The sequence below is a fragment of the Myxocyprinus asiaticus genome, chromosome 28, assembly GCF_019703515.2.
Source record: "Myxocyprinus asiaticus isolate MX2 ecotype Aquarium Trade chromosome 28, UBuf_Myxa_2, whole genome shotgun sequence".
Taxonomy (NCBI): Eukaryota; Metazoa; Chordata; class Actinopteri; order Cypriniformes; family Catostomidae; genus Myxocyprinus; species Myxocyprinus asiaticus.
This window is the reverse complement of record NC_059371.1, coordinates 20,148,427-20,168,837: the sequence shown is the minus strand read 5'-3', so window position 1 is coordinate 20,168,837 and position 20,411 is coordinate 20,148,427.

Below are 20,411 nucleotides of genomic sequence, written 5' to 3'. Positions count from 1 at the left end.
ACCTTGACACACCTCACATCTTCTGGCACACTGTAATTTGGAGTGACGAGACCAAAATAGAGCTTTATGGTCACAACAATAAGCGCTATGTTTGGAGAGGGGTCAACAAGGCCTATAGTGAAAAGAATACCATCCCCACAGTGAAGCATGGTGGTGGCTCACTGATGTTTTGGGGGTGTGTGAGCTCTAAAGGCATGGGGAATCCTGTGAAAATTGATGGCAAGATGAATGCAGCATGTTATCAGAAAATACTGGCAGACAATTTGCATTCTTCTTCACGAAAGCTGCGCATGGGACGCTCTTGGACTTTCCAGCACGACAATGACCCTAAGCACAAGGCCAAGTTGTCCCTCCAGTAGTTACAGCAGAAAAAGTTGAAGGTTCTGGAGTGGCCATCACAGTCTCCTGATCTTAATATCATCGAACCACTCTGGGGAGATCTCAAACGTGCGGTTCATGCAAGACGACCAAAGACTTTGCATGACCTGGAGGCATTTGCCAAGACGAATGGGCAGCTATACCACCTGCAAGAATTTGGGGCCTCATAGACAATTATTACAAAAGACTGCATGCTGTCATTGATGCTAAAGGGGGCAATACACAGTATTAAGAACTAAAGGAATTTTTGAACAGGGGTCATTTCATTTTTTTGTTGCCATGTTTTGTTTTATGATTGTGCCATTCTGTTTTAACCTACAGTTGAATATGAATCCCATAAGAAATAAAAGAAATGTGTTTTGCCTGCTCACTCATGTTTTCTTTAAAAATGGTACATATATTACCAATTCTCCAAGGGTATGCAAACTTTTGAGCATAACTATATATATACAGTACTGTGCAAAAGTCTTAGGCACTTAATATGTTTCACAAAAACATTTGTCTTAAGATGGTTATTTATATCTTCAGTTTTAGTGTGTCAATTGGAAATATACATTTTTGAGAAACATTTCTTTTGAAAATAGATTAGAATAAAATAGAAGAACAGGGAGCCCTGCAACAGATGGCATGGCCCCCACAGTGCCCACCACTGAACTTCGAGTCTGTCTGGGATTACATGAAGAGACAGAAGCAATTGAGATAGCCTAAATAGATAGAACTGTGGCATATTGTCCAAGAAGCTTGGAACATCCTATCTGCCAAAAAACAAGAAAAACTGTATCCAGGTGTACGTAGGAGAATTGGTGCTATTTTTAATGCAAAGGTAGTTAAACCAAATATTGATTTAGCTTTTTTATGTTTACTGGACTTTGTAAGACATTAATTGATCCATTTATTGCATTATTTGTTAAGAAATCCTCACTATGTATATATATATATATATATATATATATATATAGGTGGCCAAAATTTGGAATAATGTACAGATTTTGCTCTTATGGAAAGCAATTGGTACTTTTATTCACCAAAGTGGCATTCAACTGATCACAATGTTTAGTCAGGACATTAATAATGTGAAAAATTACTATTACAATTTGAAAAAAAAAACAAAAATAATTTCAGAACTTCTTAAACTACTTCAAAGAGTTGTCATCAAAAAATACTCCACATGTGCAATGACAGCTTTGCAGATCCTTGGCATTCTAGCTGTCAGTTTTTTCAGATACTCAGGTGACATTTCACCCCACACTTCCTGTAGCACTTGCCATAGATGTGGCTGTCTTGTCGAGCACTTCTCATGCACCTTACAGTCTAGCTGATCCTACAAAAGCTCAATGGGGTTAAGATCCATAACATTCTTTTCCAATTATCTGTTTTCCAATGTCTGTATTTTTTTTGCCCACTCTAACCTTTTCTTTTTGATTTTCTGTTTCAAAAGTGGCTTTTTCTTTGCAATTGTTCCCATAAGGCCTGCACCCTGAGTCTTCTCTTTACTTTTGTACATGAAACTGGTGTTGAGCGGGTAGAATTCAATGAAGCTGTCAGATGAGGACATGTGAGGCGTATATTTCTCAAACTACAGACACTGATGTACATATCCTCTTGTTTAGTTGTACATCTGGCCTTCCACATCTCTTTCTGTCCTTGTTAGAGCCAGCTGTCCTTTGTCTTTGAAGACTATAGTGTATACCAGGGGTACTCAATTAAAGTTCCAAGAGGTCCGGTCTCTACATTTCCTTCCCAGCAAAGGTCCAGATAGTATGAAGCTTACATGGTATCAGTAGTTATATGGCTAGGAAATTATGTATCTATTTTTTTTTAATAGTTTTTATAACTTGCCATGTTGACAGCAATAGTACTTTGTAAAAAATGAAAAAGAAAAAAAAAAAGAAAAAAACATCCTGATGAGGACATTGGGGGCCCAGAGACAGCTTGTGGGGTCTGAGAGATCTTTTCTACCAAAAGATTAAAATATTTCATCAAGACTTCATCAGTCGAGGGGACTTGGATGTGAATATTAAAAGATAAGATCAATAGTTTGTTTTGAAGCTGAATAACAGCAGTCCAGTTTTGTTGAAATATTTTTACATTCAGAATCGATACCGATGTATGGGAAATAGGAGGCCTTTTGACAGATAAAATACTGTGGGTTCAGGGGTGTCCCCTGAGAGAAAATGTATAAAAATGTAAAAGCCTTTTTATATTTTCCTTAAAGTGAGAATCTACTAACAACAAACAAACAATTTACATAACAGTGAAGCATTAAATATCTTTTTGATTAATTTGAGCATAAATAGGCTTTCCTTACCATGATGACATCTCTGCTTAATTTTCACAAAGTTAGAACAAAAATCTGTTTATTATGAAAGGCTTGTAACATGCTAATTAACAAAGCTAAATTTAGATGGAAAAAACGTTATAGTCTTAAGGCGGCACATTAACTTGTCCTGACACAAACCTGGCTTAGCTGAACCGGCTGAATCACATATCAAACAGATGAAGACTTTACTTAATTTTTGTTTTCTTCAGTGTGTTTAAGCGAAAGATATCAGTATCTGTAGCGGTGTCTCCGCTACTGTTGTTAAAATAACCGCACCTTCAACTCGTATGTACAGTAAATCAGGCTTTATGCAGCGCCTCATGTCTATAGCGGGTAGAGAGGCAACGTGCGCAGATCGGGAATAAAGTGAGTAGCGCTGAACATACTTTATTCCCACTCTACAGAGAAATATTTCTTTCTACCGCTGAACGCTATTTATTCCCGCTCCGCGGGTGAATACACGTATGCTTACATAATCACTTATCCAGGTGTCAGATAACTAGCACAAATCTTCAGAGCTCAGTCCGGATTTAATTGTCCTTCGGTTCGGATCCGGACTGGAGTCCACCAATTGAGTACCCCGGTTACACCTTTGTATGAAATCTTCAGTATTTTGGCAATTTCAAGCATTGTATATCCTTCATTCCTCAAAATGATTGACTGACGAGTTTCTAGAGAAAGCTGTTTCTTTTTTTGCCATTTTTGACCTAATATTGACCTTTAGACATGCCAGTCTATTGCACACTGTGGCAACTCAAAAACAAACACAAAGACAATGTTAAGCTTCATTTAACAAACCAAATAGCTTTCAGCTGTGTTTGATATAATCAGTTATATACATAATAACTGTGTCAATTCTACTCCACTAGCATCACCAAACAGAATTTTGTTTTAGAACAGATTCTAGAAAACTTGTCCCGTCTTCTATTGGTTGTACAAATAGACAGTGCCGCCCCAAACTCATGGCATTGGTTGAGTCAGTGTTGCTGTGCTTGGCTTGACAGGCCGCTCAAACAAACAGACAGATGTTTTTATATCACCACAAAGCCACAGTGTTACACTTTAAGATGACATCAACACATCCATCCAACTATTTTATGAGCATTTTGAAATTGCGCATAAGAAATCCTGAATGGAAACATTTGATATGAGAATAAACTCAAAATTTGCTTAAATTTATTGCGCTAGGCAGGTGGATCTTCCAGAGTTTGTGCATTAAGGTGATGGAAAAAGTTTGTTCGCAAAACAATTACGTGTTTTGACCATTTGTGCACATGTTATGAGTGTGCGATATTGAGAATTGTAATGCCTGAAATGCCTGAGACCAGCTAAGTTCTTTTAGCAGATATAAAGTATTTCTAAAATGTTGTTGTGTCAGAGCCCTGAAAGTTACTGTAAAAGACTCAATATTATCTTAAATCTTTGCAATCCTGATGACATTAAATAGACTTAAAAGAGTGCAGCAGAGCACACACACTGCAGCCTTCCCAAGTATGCCAATAAAGAGCGCAACTCAGAGCAAAACCCATAATATTGTATATTTAAGATAAGCAGTCCTTCTCACATATTTAATTAGACTGTAACAAATACAGTATTCCTCCCTCCTCCCCATTTCCAAAAGCTGAAACAGTCAGGGACACATCCATAGCACTTCTTATAATTCAAAATCGAACTCAAATGCGACAGAGAACAGCTGCTTTTCCTCTCAATGTCAACCATTGTGTTATTATTAGGTTACTTATTAGAGCTGTCATGAGGTCGAGTGGTGCTGTGTTTCAGAGATTAGGTGGAACAAACATATTTATTTGAGCCATGTGGACAGCTCTCTGGGAATAAAGAAATTACTTACAGTTATGACAAGGTACAGGCGTTGTGAATTTGACATCTGTCACGGTTCCAAAGCCTTTACATGTAAGTATTGGTGGTACATACACCACATGTCCCAAGGTATGTGAACATTCCCTTCTAATTACAGGATTTAGCTATTTCAGCTTCCCTCATTACTGACAGAGGCATAAAATGTCATGCAATCTCCTTGAACAAAGCGAGGTCCAACAAGAAACGGTTTAATGGGTCTGGTGTGTTTGTGGCCTGCACAAAGCTTAGACCTGAATCCCACTGACAGGGTTGGGGAGTAACGGAATACATGTAATGGGATTAAGTATTTAAAATAAAAAATATTAGTTACTGTATTCCACTACAGTTACAATTTAAATCATTGGTAATTAGAATACAGTTACATTCAAAAAGTATTGTCATTTGTCATTTTTTTCATTTAATATTTAGTCCTTTCAGATGGAAAACATTTATACATATAAATAATGCAATCCAAAGTGCATTTGAACAGCGGTGAAACACTTTCTTATGATGTGTTACATTCATTCGAACAGACAGAGAAGAAAGTTTGAAGTAAGTTTGGAGCAGAAGAAATAGAAATAAACCTTGTTTAAATTGTCAGCTTTACGCTAAGATAAAATGCTATTTCTATCCATTTTACATGCACATTACCAGGCACGATCATATTTTTTTATCAAGAAAATTCACGTTAGATCATAATTTCTTTTTTTCTAGTAAGACCTTTGATATTAGGGCAAAAATCATATTCTTGATAATAATTTTTGTATTGTTTTCCTGTAAAAATATCTAAAAATCCTTAAAACAAGATCAATTTGATTTATCTTGTTTTAGAAACAACACTGCATAAGATATTTAGTTTTTTCAGAGAATGTATTTTTAACATGTGTATTTTGTCTTACTGTACTGGCAGAGTTTTTAATAGTCAAAACAAGTGAAAAAATCTACCAGTGCTGAAGAAGTAATCCAAAGTATTTAGAATACGTTACTGACCTTGAGTAATCTAACGGAATACATTACAAATGACATTTTACAGCATGTATTCTGTAATCTGTAGTGAATACATTTCAAAAGTAATCCTCCCAACCCTGCCCACTGAATACCTTTGGGAGGAATGCAGAATGTAAACCAGGCCTCATCATCCAACATCAGTGTCTGACCTCACTGATGCTCTTGTGTCTAAATAGGAGCAAATCCCCACAGCCATGTTCCAACATCTAGTGAAAAGCCTTCCCAGAAGAGTAGAAGCTGATATAGAAGCAAAGGGAGGACCAACTCCCTACTAATGTCAGTGGTTTTTAAATTAAATGTTGACAAGCACATATGGATGTGGTGTTTGGAGACAAATTCCTGATTCAGCACATTCTTTGGTAAGGGCTCCAGTAATTGAGAATATTAATCATGATTACAATTAAAGCGGCCACATTTACTGTAACTACAGTAATTGTGAAGTGTCAATAACAGCATTCTATTTATGTCTACTCCCATTGCTTCTAATTTTTTTTCACCATCGGTTGAACATTGTAACCAATCACAGATGTGTCCGATACTCACTTTTTGTGTATATTTCATTCATTATTAAAAATCTGAATAACAACATTGTTCTTCATGCCAATGTGAAGTTGAACTTTTAGACACTGTCTTGATTACTGATTGAACAATAAATTATTTCAGGAACACAGTTTCCAACTTGCTTTGGATGTGTAGCCTACACAGAAGAAAATGGCATGCAGATGCCACACACAAAATAAGAATTTTAATGTAATTTCTATTAAACTAAATTAATCTCAATTACAATCTCAAGGGGCATAGTCGCCAATAATCAGTAGCTCTAGGATCTGCACACTTTCAAAACAGTATCTAGTACTTTTATGAGGCAGCAGTGATGTGTAGGAAATGCTGGATCTCCATCATGATAGCTCTGTTGTTTCAAGCTCACACTGCGTGAGCAGCTTAATTCACACTGAGAGTGCCTACGGTTCTCTCTCACTCAGCTCCATCAATCCCCCCTTCCAACTGCTCTCAGAAAAATCAAACTGCACTTTCTTTAAATTGAATTTATACAACCTGGCCTTTAACTGGGCAGACCTGGAGGGGACTGCAAGCTACTATTTGTTCAATTACTGAACAGATGAAAAGAACATTGCATTGGTCAGTGGTGTTACTTGGATCTTAAGGGCACAAATGCAAGACACCTGTTGGTTGTTTTCACCTTCCTGGGGATGGGGTCCCCCAGTCGTTTCCACCTTCCAGGGGTGGGGGTGGGGGGAGGGCTTATCCGCTGGGCTCATGGTCTTTCCAATCGTACCCTATCAGCCGGTCGTCGCTGGCCCCCCTCTCTCCCCAGATCCACTCCTTAAGGTTCTTAAGAGATCAATATTTCAATCAGTACGTACATGTGCTGTTCTAATAGAGCTACAGTGGGTTTTTGCGAAGTCGAGTTACAGTCTGCATATTTCTGTCCAAGGGTACATGACTCAATGCATAATCAAATATTTAAGAGAAGAACAACAAATATGCAGGGTTAAATACACACCGCAGGCCAATTGTGGTCTGATTACTGTGTATACATGTAAAGGCCTTTCCCACCAAACACAAATTTTCGCCACAATTTCTCAACGCAATCAACATTTTGAATCGAAACAATGGATTCCGAATGAGCCATTCACACCTGGAGTGAACATTCGCACCGAATCACATAAAGACGTGAGGCGACAGGGACAGACTGAAGGGGAGTACCTTGTACTGATCTGCCCGACCCTCAAAGGCAAACCGAAGGAACGGTCTGTGTCGAGTCAAAATCGAGACATGAAAGTACACGTCCTTCAGGTCTACCCCCACGAACCAATCTTGATGCCGGACACATGACAGAATGAGCTTCTGTGTCAGCATCTTGAATGGGAGCCTGTGCAGGGCCCGATTCAGCGCTCGCAGGTCCGAGATTGGCCGAAACCCACCACCTTTCTTTGGTAAGATGAAGTAGGGGCTGTAGAACCTCTTCTTCATCTCGGCTGGAGGGACAGGCTCTATCGTGTTCCTTTCTAGAAGGGCTTTCTAGACCACGGCGTGAAATCCGAGGTGAAACGGACGGCATTGAACCTGGGCGGGTGCCTAGCGAACTGAATCGCGTAGCTGAGTCGGATCATCCTGGCCAGCCAGCACGATGGGTTGGAGAGCCTTTGAAGTACCTGCAGATGTGGTCTCGCGGCAGGGCGGAGCAGGAACTGCCACATCGAGAGGCCTCACGTCCCAAACTCATGGCTGTGCTAAGAGAAATGTTAGAGCACTTACCTTGCTCCGCATACCCACTGTAGGACCGGTCAGTGATGGGGGAGGAGGCTGAGCATCCTCGTGGCTCATCACAACCGCCTGAACGTGGGTGTGTATGTGCCGCAGCTGGGTACGCTAAGGCGGAGAAACCGCGCCCGCGCCCGCAGTGCTCCAGCCGCAAATGTTCAATATACGGCTGTTGTGGCCTTGTGCCCATAGGCAGAAGAAGGAAAGCCACGACCGCTACGTTGCCATGGTCATGCTCTCGCAGTGAGAGCATGAACCATCCACGAACGCTGTCTCAGCATGCCTACGGCCCAAATACGTGAGGCAGCGATCGTGGCTGTCAGAGGCGGAGAGATAACGACCGCATCCAAGAACTGCACATAAATGGAAAGGCATCTTTAAAAAGACGCTTTCCGTCAGTGCTCACTCTTTTAGAGAAAATATACTCTTTTAGTTTGCTCAAGTGTGGCTGCTGAAGCGCCCAGGGGCGTTCTCTGCACTTATCTGTGCGAGAGGGGGAGAACCTGCTGTAATACGCCGTATATCCAACAGTCACATTTAACACTTTCGCTTCGTCAGAGGTGAATGGAACGGCAGTGGATTTCATCAACACCGCTCGGCTCCAAAGAACAAATCTGAATGAGTGGTTGCAAGCCGGCTCCTTTTATACCCGTATGTCCGGGGGCGTGGCATGCAAATTCCACTCGCCAATTCTTATTGGCCTTTTCTCAAATATCAGAGGTGTTTGGGGCTCCCAAGCGCGACCCCTAGTGTCACTACATTGACACAATATCGAGTGAGTGACAGATAGGGAACCAAGACTCCATCTATGCTTATTTCTGACCTTGAACAGAAAAGAAAGAGAAGTAAATCAAACTTGAAAGCTACTTTTTATATAAAGAGAATACAAATATGGTCATGGGAATCCAATCCATGTAAGGCAATTTTATCACTTTTTTTTATCCATGACAATTGAAGCATGTCTTATGAGCCTGTAGCTCTGTAGCTCCAGAATGTGATTACTCCAATTAGACAGATGCAGCGAGATTTAGCAAGACTGGAAAAAAATTTAAGCATTTATTCCCATTTGCTAAAGAATACAGTTTTAAATTTAGTGTGATTTGTGATGTTTATTTATGTATATGTGCTTTGCAATGTTTCTTTATTTATGTTGGTATGTACAAACTGTATGTATGTATGTATGCATGCATATATGTATCTATATTTATAATACAGGCTGCAATATGTTAGACTTTGACCACACTTAATCCAGAGTACATTCCCTATAGCATAAAACACAGCATAAAAAATAAAAAATGAAACACAGAAGGAAAAACAAAGAGACAGAATGATCACCGGCCTTTAATTGAAGAGGAAGCAGAGCAGAAAAGAGGACTGCATCATTAACTCAGCTTTACCACACAGAGAGAGATACAGAGGCTTCCAGCACACTCCAGTACAGCACTTAATCAGTTTTTAATTATTACTCTTGTTTGGTTAATTGATTAAATCCTAAAGTCTAGGAGTCTTGGGATGTCGGCTAATTATGTTGTGTTTTTGGATCATAGCTGGATTCTGGGGCACAGTGAATCACTGGACGGCTAGACTGAATTTCTTAAATCCATAAAAAATTATTTTCTGCAAGTATTATAAATAAGTAACCCTGTGTGTAATAAGTAACTGAAAATGTAACAAGACAAATAAAGACACTAGCTAGATCGGTAATTCCCTTCTCTAGCAGACACACTTTGCAGCACATGAAGCCAGAAGATGTGTGCATTCTGCCATCTAGTGGTCACAGGCAGCACAACAGTTCATAAAGGTAGTGAAGTGTGACTTTTTATATTTTCAAATACTTTCTCCTATCCCTGTTTAAAGGAATATTCCGGGTTCAATACAAGTTAAGCTCAATCGACAGCATTCTCAGTATAATACTGATTACCACATAAATTAATTTCGAATTGTTCCTCTCCTTTTGTTTAAAAAAAAGCAAAAATCTGTGTTACAGTGAGGCACTAACAACGGAAGTGAATGGGGCCGATCCGTAAATGTTAAAATACTCACTTTTTCAAAGATTATTTCCACAAGACGTAAACAATATGGATGGTGGCATGATTTTAGTGTGATAAAATCACCTACTAACCTTTTCTGTGTCAAGTTATATCCAATTTATAACTTCGTTGCCATGACGACATAGTGCTGTAAACTGGTAACCACCAACAACTTTTAAACAACTTTGCAAATAGCTTAAAAAAAAAGTTTTAACTGAAGAATTAATGTAAGTGCTTTTATAAAATTATAAGCTTCACATTTCTGCCTTGAAACCCTCCAAAAATTGGCCTCATTCACTTCCATTATAAGTGCCTCATTGTAATTTATTTTCTGTGATAATCAACATTATGCCACAAATGCTGTCGATTTAGCCAAACTTGTATTGATCCCAGCATATTCCTTTAAAATGCAGAGACAATTCTAAGTCATCTGTGGGATGATTTTCCTGAAAAGTGTGACTGGGTCAATGACAAATAAGGATGTCTATATTAAGGATGTCTATATTATAAAAAATTTGAAATCTTTTAAAAATCTAGTTTAGAGCACATGTGTAAAGTTTTTAGGAATGTAATCTTTGTATTTGTGTTGATTTAATACATTCTTGAAAATTGTTAAAATAATTTTCTAGAAAACTTTTGATTGAATGACCATGAAGTAGTGTAACCATCAAGTAAAAATGTACTAAAATACTTTCCTTGCACCTGGAATACACGTGAGTGTGTGTCTTCTTAATCATAATGAAAAAAAGAAAAAAAAAAAAAGATTAAGATATGATAAAGTTTTCACATTTTTACTTTACAACTGTAATAGATTTTTGAGTCATGAATATCAAGAGGTTTTCTTAGTGTTAATCCAACTGACCAGAACAAAACATGCCTTTTCATAAAATGGTCAAAAAAACAAAAAAAAACAAAAAACAAATCTGATATAAAAAAACAAAAAAACAAACAAAAAAAAGATTTATGACCTTGAAACACATTTTAAAGGGGTCCTCTGTGTATTATGGATTTCTTTATGACAAAACAGATTGTTTGCAATTCCATATGGTGATGCAGAAATTACACACTTCACCTTCATGACTATCAAATTTTCCTTAATCTTTGACATATAAGAGTTCATTGTAGAGTTGGGGTACTCGAGTTTGGACTCGGACTCGAGTCCGAGTCACAAGTCCAATTTTGATGGACTTGGACTCGTCACGGTCTCGGACTTGACTTGGACTTGAGCCTTTGGAACTCTGTTTTTTTTTTTTCCGATTCCAGCGTTTCAGAATTTTTTCTGATTCTGAGTCCATGACATTTGTGATGTGATGAAAAAATAAAAAATAAATAATACAGAAATTAATGAACACATCTCAGTCTGCATGCAGCTGTATTAGCCCCTGAAGTCATAGACTAGCCAGAGTTGTTTCACTGTGTTTAAATAAACACGCACACACACATATGCACGTGCACAGGCACGCTCATCTCTCAACCAATATGCTTGAATGTTACTACAGAGACTACTGTATAACATCGACTACCGAGGTGGCTGGCACGATGAAAACATAAAGACAGGTATGTATCCAATGTAACAGAAACTAAACAAGGCAGTTTCACACGACACGGGACCTGACAGCTGGTAAAATTGCGTGTGGCGTTTGTGCAGCCAAGACGGTGCTCGCATTGCAGTTTCATCGTGGTTAAAAACTTCAAATCAAGAACTTCATTGAGTCAAGTCACCCACATCATGTCCCTCACAGTTTACTAAAACAGCATATCTAAATAAAAAAAAAAAAAGAAAAATAGTATTAATATTGGGATATTAAGTCTTTTTAGGTGTAATGTATCTACACATGTAGGCTTCTGTTGTCTCTTGTGGTCTATCCAGTGTTGTCAGCTTGAACTGGTCCATAATATCTTGATGAATTAACTGTGTAATTTTTAAATAGTCGGTGGAAAAAGTGTTATTACTAAAGCAGACAGCAACTCTAAACAGATAAACAGCACCTATTTATTATTGATTGACTATTTTCAAAGCATTGACGAGCTGTTTAAAATACATTCTTTTACAGCATTTGTCCACCATTCACAGCATTCAACCATGCACAATAAAATATTAGGATATTTTGGGAAGTGAAACTTTTTGTTTATAATTTAATTATAAACTATAAAATAAATGTATTATTTGATGACAGAGTTGTGTATGAAGCTAAACTTCATGTTACAAGATGAATTTAGTTGGTTATGATGTTTTTATTTTCAATTTTTATTTTATTTTTATTGTAAACGACCGGGTAACTTATGGACGTCTTTTTATGCCTACATCACTTTTGAAGGAAAATTCTGTTAAATTTATGACTCAAAATTATTACTCTCCATGTTTTGCAGTTAAAGAAGAGCTCAATGAAATTTTCTTTGGTTGGTATTTAAAGATTTCAGACTGACTGCAGACCAACGTGGACGCTGCTCAAGCAAATATCAATAAAAAAAAAAAAAAAATGTTTTAATCTTCTGCTACGAGATGCACACAGACACATCAGGGATTTAGGAACAGGAGCAGCACGAAAACTGCCCTGCACTGTGCGGTTTCCTGCGAATTAACTAGAAAATCATGTCCGTGATGACAAGGCCCTAATATTATTTGTGGGCTTGTGTTTTTGGATGTAGCATTTGCAGTCAAAATCTTCTCAGCGAGTGGTAATTACTACTGTGTTTACTCATTTGTACAGTATGTATTTTCCCAAATCAGTCGGCAGATAGAGAAAAAAAGATTCAGAAAGAAATCTCAGTATCGACTATTATTTCTTTAGATGAACTTTGAAGTTTGTTCAGCAGGAAACTAATCATAAAATATATATATGAAAGGCAACACAGGTTTTTTTTTTTTTTTTACATTTATATATTGACAAACTGTTTTTCTTAGTTGTAAAGTTTAAAATAAGCTTAAAATATTGATTTTTTTTTTTTTTATCCCCTTTTCTCCCAATTTGGAATGCCCAATTCCCACTACTTAGTATGTCCTCATGGTGGCACGGTTCCTCACCTCAATCCGGGTGGCGGAAGACAAGTCTCAGTTTCCTCCGCTTCTGAGACAGTCAATCCGCGCATCTTATCACGTGGCTCGCTGTGCATGACACCACGGAGACTCACAGCACAGGAGGCTCATGATACTCTCCACAATCCACGCACAACTTACCACCCACCCCATTGAGAGCGAGAACCATTAATCACAACCATGAGGAGGTTACCCCATGTGACTCTACCCTTCTTAGCAACCGGGTCAATTTGGTTGCTTAGGAGACCTGGCTGGAGTCACTCAGCACCATCTGGATTTGAACTCGCGGCTCCAGGGGTGGTAGTCAGCATCAATACTCACTGAGCTACCCAGGCCCCCAAAATATTGATGTTGAGTTTACGGTTACAGCTTTAATTCAGATTCATGAACAGATTAATTCGGACTCGGACTCGACTCGGACTGTTATGGACTTGGTCTTGAGTCCGACTCGGCCCCTTTTGGACTCGGACTTGACTCGGACTCGATTGTTTAAAGACTCAGACTTGACTCGGACTCGACAAAGGTGGACTCAAACCCAACACTAGTTCATTGTACTATGAAAACATCCTCCTTAACAGAAAAAAGCATTTATTTAAACCAGGCTGTTGAAATGGCTCGTTTGGAATTTGTGGAACTTGTGATGTCACAAGGACCAAATACATCTGCATATAACTGCCTTGTCAGCAAGACATCAATGCCTATTTTACATCTTTGCACCCTTGGCCCCGCACACTGTTGCTCACAGTCAATCACAGGTGAAGAGGAGAGACATGGGCTGTCATGGGAGATTCATCTATAGAATAGGGGACTTACACAGGACACCTTCATGTGCCTATCTGGATTTAAATGTTTTTATACACTAGATGAACGGCTTTGACCATTGTCATTCATCTCACGCTGCTTTTAAAAGATGCAATGTCAAGTTATAACTCTGAAAAAGAGACCTCCATTCTGTTTCATTCAGCTGCACTGTTTCTTGTTGTTTTGAAGGTGTCCTGGACCATTTTTGCACTCATCTATGCTATATTTAATTGCTGGTCTTTTGTAAACAAGCACTATATGGACGTTTTTGATCATTTTGATGCGTTTCCGGCAATGTGTGCAGCGTTTTAAGAGCGGTACAAACGTAACTTTTGAAAACACATCTCATTCTATTGCTGCCACAGACTGGGAGAAACACATACTGTTCTGTGTGTATACAAACACGGAAGATGTGAGATGTTGCTCCAGTGAAGACCAGCCTCTCTGCTTTGGCCTAATGAAACACCCAATATCACCTTGGATTGTATTACGTTTGTGTATTAAGAGCATTTAAGTGTGGATTGTATGTTTTCAGCTCATACCAGCGAGGATTGCTGGTGAACAAATCACAATATGATTCAAGCTTTGCAAAGGAACTGTTATTGAAAGATGCAGCTGTTAAACAATACAAGACCTGTGAGTAAACTGTTTCAAATGTCATGATTGTTTGATAGTTGCTGTGCTTGAGTGATACATTTTGATACATTCAGATGAAATGTGTTGGGTACACGTTATGTGTTAAACCTGAAATGTAGTTTTATAAATTATAATGTGAAGCTTGTTCAGTTTCTTTCGATTTTGTTTCAAATATGGCTACATTTGAGGGGCTGCACCATGTTAGCCAATCAGAACAGTGGGTGTTTACATTGAAGTCTTAAAGGTCCAGAAAGCTTAGAACTGAGCATTTCAGACAGAGGGCTAGAGGCAGGGTGGAAAATAATCATATATTATTATAATTATTATTATTATTATTATTTTATTTATTTTTTTTGGTGCAAAAAAAAAAAATAAAAAAACACTTTACTGACATAACTGGACCTCAGGGAAGATAATAAAATTATAATAAAAGAGTATGTCATGACCCCTTTAATAAAAACTTTTCTACTACATGTTACTTCCTAAAATATGCCATTTTGACTGACAGAGCAAGTAAACAGTGCAAAGACTTTCAGTCTTTTTCAATCAAGAAAGTCAAAACAAATTTAAAGAAAACTTTAGAAAAACAAATAATTTATTTTCTTGAGAGTTTTACTCTATATCTCCTCTTCATAGTCATTTAGAATCATGTTCTTCGTGCAGTTACGGTACTGTTTAGACATGACAACACAGACTATTTAAATCCACACACAAGCAAAACGGATGTTAAAGGAAGTTGATGATAGGCAAAGAGTTTAAATAGACTGATATAGATGTATGACCTGAGCATGTGGCAGGTAGAAAATAGACAACAACTTTAAAAAAATTCAGCCACAACATTCCACCCAAGAATACCAACACTAAGGATCCAGTCCAAAATGTGCACTGTAAACATTTGTGATAATGCTCAGAGAGGTTTCGGCAGGTGGACCATTTGCATTGCATCATTTGCCTTGTTTTTTATAGGGAACTATTTTGACACTGCTATTCATCCATTATAGTGCAGTCATGAAAAATTTTCAGATTCGCACATGACTAAAAGCAGGACACGTGGCTTATCCTTGACATGACACCTTTGCTTCACCATTTGCATTGTTAAAACCATTGTCATAAACTTCGTCAACAATGACCTGTCACATTAACGAATCTTTAACACAACACATTTGATATAAATAGGAGGGCATGGACACAAACTGTTGGCATTCTACACCACTTGTCAAAACATCAACTGTCTCTGATAGGAATAGAAAATGAAGACTGCTATTTAGGCTTGAAAATGTATCCAAAAAGAATCATGAGGAGAGGTGCTCATTGCCACATGGGGTTACTGTCAAAACATCAAATGCCAGTTGATAGCAAAAGAGCAAGGCACTCAATCTCCAATGCAGAATGTTTATTTCATAGGCAACAAAACATTAAAAAGCCAATGCGTATCGACAGACTAGCTGCCTTCGTCAGAGCATGCAGATCAGCAGTGCAAATACCTCCTGTCTCTCAAATTCCAAAACATTCCACAAGCACCAGTGGAAAGCAACACAACATAAAAGTAGAGGTACATAGTTACAATTAACATTGTAGCTTAATCAAACATCTAAATGGCAGAAGCAATTGCCATTTCTACAATGCATAATTACTGATAGATACGTACTGTAAATATATCAATATGATCTGTTATTGATCTGATTCTGATTCTATTGACAGGGCAGTTATGTGAAGATAAGTCACCTGACTGTATTACAAGCAGGTCACCATGGGAGCAATGTCCTCTCAATGGCTTAGAAAAGCAAAGCGTTTAATCCAAGCCACACAGCTGGTCCAGACCCCCTTCAGACTTTACTTGAGACTTGTTATTCTATCTGGCTGACTCAAATACACACAACTGAAACAAAACAGACTCCATGACACTTCCCAAGTGACAGAAGCTGAAGAAACAAAATAATTTTCAAAATCGTCATCTAAAGGTTTGGTACCTTGCTGAAAAGACCAATTTATATGATCAGAAATTATGCTATTAGTGTTGGTTGGGTGCTGGTCAAGCAGGTGAACCACATGGCTGGTAAAGTTGGTCAGCCAGCATGGCCTTTATGATGAAGCAATTTGACACAAGGCAGTCTTGCTGGTTAAGCTAAGCAACCTGTAAAACCCGATGAGAAAAATTAAATAATTTGAGGAAACTGGTTGTCTTGAAGTTTTAAAATATGTATGAGTACTGTGAACTTCTGTGCATTTGAGTCAAGTACACTTACATTATAGTGTTGGGTTAGCCAAACATTTAGAGTATTCTTAACTTAAAGATTTTAGTTTATTGCATTAATTCACTTCATTAAGCAAACATAAACAGGCTAGCCATATTAGCTATTCAAAGTCATTTCTAGGTATATAATATACCTAGAGAAAATAAAATAGATAAAAACTAAAAGAAATGAGAAAAGAGTAAGGTTGTTACTTATTAACAATAGAAGACTAAATTAATTGTTGTAACTTAAGTAATTTGAGTTGAAAATAACTAAAATTCTGATTCAGGTTGAGTTTTGCTTAAAATAATCAGCTATTATATTGTGAAATAAGTTAAATGAACTTCCAGTACTATCTGAGTGAGATGAACTTGTTTCAATTGGCACTGGCATACCAGCATCCAAAACATATGCTGGTGACTAGCTATGCTGGTCTTCATTGAAAGACCAATATACCTCTATGATTTAGTAACTCATAATTGAAGAAACATTATACAGCCTTCTTTTATCACATTTTCCATTCATCAGCCTGGGTGGACAAGGTAACTCCGCCAATATAAGAGGACTTGTATCCTCAGTAGCTTCTTCTCAAAGACTCTTACCTGTACCTCATTCCAGTCTGGAATGAGATGGACTCCTGTAGAGACACTCCATTGGTCCTCAAGAAATCCTCCAGGTTTTTGAGCTGGGCGGCTGCCCGCACCTCACGCAGGCTCCTAATCTCGCCCAGTGCCCCCCCACCCTGCCGCAAAGGGTACAGGCCCTGGTCAGACAGGTAACGGTTGATGTCACTCCGCATGCTTTCGCTGAAGGACAGGGACAGTAACTTGCCACTGCTTATGCTGCTGCTCCTTCGCACGCTGTTACCCGGTGGTCCATTCTTCGGGATCTGTTCGGAAGGAATACTCAGTTGATGGCTGAGGCGACGGCCAACGTGCCCAACACGCACGTCAGTCAAACTGCTTCTGTGAGTGGCAAACATTCCCTGAAACTAGGTGACCTAGTGCCCAACACTGAACTGCAAGACGTGTCTTACACACACAGACGGAAGAGTGCAGCAAGTGGGATGACAGAAACCAGCAGACTCATACAGGTCAGACCCTTGCTTTAAATAGCAACCGCCTATCTTGGCAATCAACACCATACTCACACGTTCATGCATTGTAATCAGAGCTGACCATACTGTCCCCGCTGTCCCTTGTGTGAATCAAATACGATAACAAATTTGAACCGAAATATCTTTGTAGAGAGTATTTGTGTGTGAATTTTGTTCTTTCATATGAATGCATGCTCAAGACACAAATGACAGTGGACATTCAGGCATGCACAAAGAATGCTTCACGTGAGCCCTGCTGCAGTTGTTGCAGAGAACATGAATGCTAAATCCAGTCAGTTAAATCAGCCTCCTAAAGAATGACAGTCAAAAAATAGACTGGGACTGATCCCAACAAAGGCTAAAATCCTAAAAGTAAACATGATGTTCTTTGCTGTCATTATAATCCTACACAAATAGAGGCCTACCTGAAAGATATCTAAATATCGAACTTATCAAATGTGTGTAGATATTTTTGGATCGCACTTTTACAATAACATTCTATTCAATAACATTAGTTAATGCATTAGGTATCTTGAACAAACGTTGAACAATCTTTGTTTTTTGTTTTTTTACAGCATTATTTATATTTTTCATGTTAGTTCATAATGCATTAACTAATGGTAGCGTACATGTTTAATATAAAAATGTATTAATATATTTTTTTATCTGTTTTATTTATTTTAAACAAAAACTAATAGACATACTAATCACTGAATCCTTTAAAGACACTCAAGACAAAAAATTATTAATGCCATTAACATTACATTAACATGCATAAAAATGCTGTGAAGTACTGTTCATTGTTAGTTCATATTAGCTACTACATTAACTAATGTTAACAAACATAACCTTATTAGTGTGTTACCATTTTATGTATTTTTAATAAAATTATAAATACAATAAAATATTTCTAAATATCTTTTTTTATAATTTTGTATTACTTTGGTCATAAGATGATTCCAATTTGTTGCAGGATTTCTGTTAAAATATTAAAATATTTTAATAAATACATTTAAATATTTATTAAAAAAAAGATATTAAAAGAGGTATTTTATCAGTTGTTAAGTGGTCTAAGTGTCCTTGATGAATTAGGACTTAATCTTTATCTTTATCATCAAGATCAGTCAAAAAAAAAAAAAAAAAAAAAAAATGAGGCATACTGAAAATGGCCACCATTTTATATGCCTGACTGACTAACAAATACCAAACTGACTTGTATTCAAGCTGAAAAAACAAATACTACAGAAATCAATTTAAAACTGTATACAAGAATCCACACAGCAAAATCCCCAGTGTTAAATGTACACCCCTGGTGATTGTATAGGTCTCACTCACTGGTGTTAAAAAGTAACACTGAAGCAGTGTTGAATCTACAGCAGATAATTAAAGTGGGTACACTGAGTGATGATTGATCATTAGTGATGACACCTGAGGTTAACAAGCAGAGTCTACTGAAGGAAAGAGGAACAAGAGGAAAACAAGAACAAACCAGCAAACACTTAAATCTGTTTTACACCCACACAACATTTGATGTACATCAACTGCAAATAAAATGTTATTATACAACAATCTTTCAATATGTTGAGTGAGGATGTTTGTTTTTATTTGTCTGCAAAAGTTATTTACTTATAATTAATCGAGGTTTGTCTTTATTTAGTGTTGCCAATGTCATTTTTTTATACCATTATGGTGATTATTGTTCTCTTTGGTTAGATCCTGAAACTTGATTATCTTCAGGGCAGTGTAGTGCTGTTCAAGTACAAAACACTGTGATAGAGAGAATCCACCTGGATGTTATCTGGTATATTTAAGTGAGATATCATCCAAAGTAAAATCATATGAATTTCAGAAATACTATGGAAAAATATTCATAAAAAGGGTGAATTCAATGCTGTGATAAGGTGACCAGAAACTGTCTCTTAAGGATCATTTCTGAGCTGTCAATGATACACAGACATCAAGACTCAGCATACAAAACTCATCAATGGTGACAATCAACAAACTCAATTTCAGATTCATGCTGCAATGCATTATGGGTGTTTGCATAGCACACAACTCAAAAATGGCACCCAGCATGCATTGCGGCAAGGATCTAAAAAGGAGTTTGTTGATTGTCACCATTGATGAGTTTTGTATGCTGAGTGTTGATGTCTGTATGTCTAATTGTGCAAAAGGTCTATTTTTTTTTTCATAAGCAGCTGTTGGATCCTTCGCTGGCAGTATCTGCTCAACTTGACAAATATCTGTTGCAATTACTCTTTCATATTTATTGCTATTGGTATGAATAATGTAGCTTTAATTGTATTTAAAGTGAGCATCCATCAAATGAAATCAGTTCATCACACTTCTAACTGACCCTTTTCAAAATAAGAAAAACCTGCTTTCATCTAATTGTATTCTTTCTCATCACAGTACAATTACACTTGTTTTGATTAAATATTATTGTACTGGTTGGAAGAGAACTTGATACTACAGACTAAGGTTCAAGTGCCTAACCAAAAATACCACTAATTACCATAATGGTGACTTCAAATAAAAAAAATAAAAAATAGCAACACTAAATGAAGCTAAAGCTCTATTAACTCCCAATCTTTTGCACACATGAAAAAAAAATCCCAAAGTTACTTATAATAATAGAACATGGCAATGTTGTATTTTGAGCATTTTCAAGCTTTCTCCCATGAGATGAGACATTTAATTTGTTGTCCAAGAGCATATTTTATTTGCA